The following is a 4,313-nucleotide window of genomic DNA, read 5'->3' on the forward strand; positions in this document are numbered from 1 at the left end:
ATCAGCCACCGCAGTTCAAGGAAGCCTGAGAAGTCCATCAGGGGACAACACAAGAGATAGACAGGAAGAGATAAAGAAAAGCATGAAAAGAATATATAGAATATAAATCATGAAATGTTAACAGCGCAGAAGGAGGCTATTCAGCCCATCGTGCCCGTGCCGGCTCATTGTAAGAGCAATCAAATTAATCCGATTCTCCCGCTCCTTCCCTGTCGCCCTGCATGTATTCTTTTCAACTATTTATCAAATTCCTTTTTGAAAGCCACGATTGAATCTGCTTCCACCACCCTTTCCTGCAGTGCATTCCAGGGTACAACTACTCGCTGGGTAAAAAAGTGTTTCCTCATGTCGCCTTTGGTTCTTTTGCCAATCACCTTAAATCTGTGACCTTTGGTTCTCGACCCTTCCGCCAATGGGAACAGTATCTCTTTACTTACTTTATCTAAACCCTTCATGATTTTGAATACTTCTATCAAATCTCCTTTTAACGTTCTCTGCTGTAAGGAGAACAACCCCAGCACGGGGTAAATGCGGTCAATTAGCTTCAATTCATTTATTTGAGAATTAAACAGCTCTTTAAACATTACCGTAACATTATGGTAGCGTGGGCCCCACGGTCTAAAGTGTTCAATCAAATTTCGATGGAGGCGTGGGTTTGAATCCCACTGCTGCTAGAAGTTCTGCCAATGTTTACTTTGACCTGTTCACAGAAAACCCGATTGTAGTGCGATGGAGCAGAGGATGTGAAAGAAGCTGAAAGTGAAAATGTAGATATTATTTTCATCACGTGGACAGGACACGTTTCCACGGGTGAGGGCCTCCCACGTTAATATTCTTTCTAGCAGAGTGACCGGGCTCTCGCGGCGCAATCAGTCAGTGCGCGGTCCTTTTATGACAGTCCAGGGCCGGGAAATGCCGAGGTTGTTAGTCGAGTCTCACTTTGATCAATCAATCCTTTTCCTTTTGAACATTTTGACCGGAGTTGAAGGTACAATTGGTGTGTTCCAAAATGCATCTACTTTGTATTGTCGTGTAGTTCCTCCGGACGACGCTGTTGCAATAGCAGATTAGATGTTTCGTGTTATAATTTTACAGGAGGGAGGCTGCGGAATTGGAGCCACAAACTATGATTTTGATCCATCTGCAAATAATAGGATTTAACTTGAGCTTTAAACCAGCGCGTGAGACCGCTCGGCCACCATACTTTCCATCTTGCGATCTTCAGGAACTACTTTTACAGAAATAGAATTACTGCAAGCAAAAATTCTCCCCCTCAAGCACCAATGTTCGCACCGCAGCAGGATGCATGTGTCCAGTTAGAAACCTGTCTGAAGGAACATGCAGTCTGACAGAGCCGGAAGTCCAGCAGATTGACTTTTGCAGTTAGCAGGTGATAAGCCTCCTTCGTGAGAGTGTTTCGCCAATCCAGCTCAGGGTGGATTAAGCATTATAAATTCGGGTGGGACTGGAGCCACTTGTATAAGAGGAAGTGGAGGGGGTTGTTTCCCTTCCTTGACGAACATTAATGATCCTGTTGCTGTATTGCTGCAAAATTTTACTTTCCAGCACCGAAATCGCTAGTTTTAACAGCAGGTCAAGATCAAAAGTCGTTGGGAAAATGAGGTCTCGTCCCGGATTTCTCGCATATTTCAATCAGCAACCCCAAGGCGAAAATCACACCCCTAGACCAAGGAGCCTGCTGAAAAAATAGCACCAAGTAGCGACACGTGAGGGAGGGTTTCTGAGTATTAGCGCCCACCTTCCCCAAATCTCCATTAACGTACAGTAAAAGAAATGTGTCCGTACATGAGTGAAAAGTTATAAAGCTCATTTCTTCTGTGTTGGGTTTTGTTTAGTGTTCCAGATGCTGTTAAAGCTGATTGGGGACGGTTACTGAATTAACGGGTGTAAGGGTGCAGGTACTCCGATGTAAGGGTGCAGATGCTCCGGTGTAAAGCTGCAGATACTCCGGTGTAAGGGTGCAGATGCTTGGATTTAAGTGTGCAGATAAATGGATGTAAGGATTTGTTGCCGCGACTGAAATGCGGCTTAGAACTGTTGTTATTATCCGAGGCAGCGCTGCAGGATCCTTTAATGATCTCTTACAAAAATAACTGAAACCCTTCGGAATGTGAATGCAATTTAGCGTTTCCAAAATAAAGGGAGTGACATTCATTGTGGAAACAGTCTGGTGTCACTCACTGCAGAAATATCCATGTCAGAGTGAAGCGGCTCTCCTGCAACCTTCAGAACTTGTCTATCAAGAAGAATTCTGATTTCCATGAATCCAATCACAGATTCAATGGTGGAAGATCGGCCGGGCTCAGCTGCCCATCTCAACGGTGCATTTTTTTTGCAGCCAAAACACACATTCGAAACCAGGACACGCGAGACCATGAATCTTAAAGTAAAACTTTCCTCTATCGTCCCTGGGTGGGCTCGAACCACCAACCTTTCGGTTAACAGCCGAACGCGCTAACCGATTGCGCTACAGAGACCACACGGATTCAAGATTGAACAACTGATTTAACGAGCTAAAAATTCAGGTTGCAGCGACCAAGACAACATCTCTCAACCATCAGTTTATTGATGGTGAATCTGCGTTGCACCCATTTCAAGGCCAATATATCCTTCGTGAGGTGCAGTGCCCAAAAAGCAACAGAGTACACTAAATGGGTTCTATTCAGAACTCTATACAGCTGCAACATAACTTTCACCCATCCGTGTTCCATTAGCCTTTCCAAGTTTTTTGTACCCGTGAAATACATTTTCGTGATTTGGCCCCCCAAATATTTCTGCTCATTTACAATTCCCAGCTTCTCACCATTTATAAAAAAACTCTGATCGACCTTTCTTTGGTCCAAAGTGGCTGGCCTCACACTTTCCCACCTTGAATTCCATCCGACACAGTTTTGAAAGGTAATGAACTGAAACCCTTCGGAATTTGAACAAAATGTTAACTTTCCAAAATAAAGAGCGTGACATTCATTGTTGAAGCAGTCTCGTGTCACTCACTGCAGAAGTGTCCCTGTCAGAGTGAAGCGGCTCTCCTGCAACCTTCGGACCTTGTCTGTCAAGAAGAATTCTGATTTCCGTGAAGCCAATCACAGGTTAAATGGTGGAATATCGGCCGTGCTCAGCTGGGCAACTAAACCGTGCATTTCTCTTGCAGCCAAAACACAAATTCGAAACCAGAAAAAGCAAGACAATGAATCTTACGGTAAAAGTTGCCCTAAAGTCCCTGGGTAGTTTCGAACTATCAACTTCGACAGATCAATAGCCGAAACGCGCTAACCAATTGCGCCACAGAGAGAGCAAAGATTTGCTATTGGATCATTATTTCAACCATCTAAAAAAATCAGATTTCAAAAGTTGAAAACGATCCGTGCTGAACCCAATCTCGCCAGTTCCACGCTGACAGATACAAGGCGGTCACACTCTGGTTCATTGAGACGAAAACTGAGAGCGATTTCACCGTCGAATGCGAAGGCGAACAAAACTCATTCAAAGACAGTTCAGGTCATTGAGTTGCCTTTAAAGTCCTCATTGTTTGCAGTGAACTTCTTCCCAAAGCGTTTGAGATTCAGGTGGAGCGATTTGGGGATTCTTATCTCTCTCTGCAAAGCTTTCATTCGCAGTTCAAGATCAAAAGTCGAGGGCAGAATGAGACGCCTTCCTGACATTTGGGAACCATGGAAGCAGAATGTCGAGCAAGGTTCTGTTTATTGAGAAAAAGCATATAAAACATTCATTCCGGAACGATCCAGAATCCGATCAGCTCGAAAAGCAACGGTCACCCCGTGATTTGAACACGCAGTCTTCTGGTGGCGCAATAAGTAATGTCGATAGAAGCAGGAAGGTGAAAAGTGGGAATTGATTGATTAAGTGAGTGGGCAAAACTGCGGCAAATAGAGTTCAATGTGGGGAGAGCGAGATCATCCACTTTAAATCCAAAAAAGATAAATCAGAGTATTTTCTAAATGGTGAAAAACGAGGAACTGTGGAGGAGCAGAGAGATTTCGGGATCCATGTACAGAAACCGCTACCAACAAACGTAAAAGTACAAGGATTAATTCACTGGTTGACTTGATGGTTGGTCCGGCCGGTTAACTCATTTGCTTAGAATGTGCTGTTATGATCATGGATCGATTCTTGTAGTTTATTTCGGGTTTTTGAAACTTTTAAAATCGAAGCTTCACAAAAAAATTCACAGAGTTTTCACAGGGACAGTTTTTTGAATAACATCCATTGTAACTTTGCCCCTGGGCCGGAGAAACACGTGTTTTTTTATTTGTCTTTCTCCGCTTTGCAGA

General features: G+C 43.8%; 1 non-coding gene across 1 annotated transcript; it reads right to left on the reverse strand.

The window, feature by feature from the left end:
* Positions 1–2,424: 2,424 nt before the first annotated feature.
* trnan-guu (transfer RNA asparagine (anticodon GUU)) lies at positions 2,425–2,498 on the reverse strand. The gene has a single exon. It is a non-coding gene; the product is annotated as a tRNA-Asn (tRNA).
* Positions 2,499–4,313: the final 1,815 nt, after the last annotated feature.

Source organism: Heptranchias perlo, unplaced genomic scaffold (genome assembly GCF_035084215.1).
Source record: "Heptranchias perlo isolate sHepPer1 unplaced genomic scaffold, sHepPer1.hap1 HAP1_SCAFFOLD_73, whole genome shotgun sequence".
Classification (NCBI taxonomy): domain Eukaryota; kingdom Metazoa; phylum Chordata; class Chondrichthyes; order Hexanchiformes; family Hexanchidae; genus Heptranchias; species Heptranchias perlo.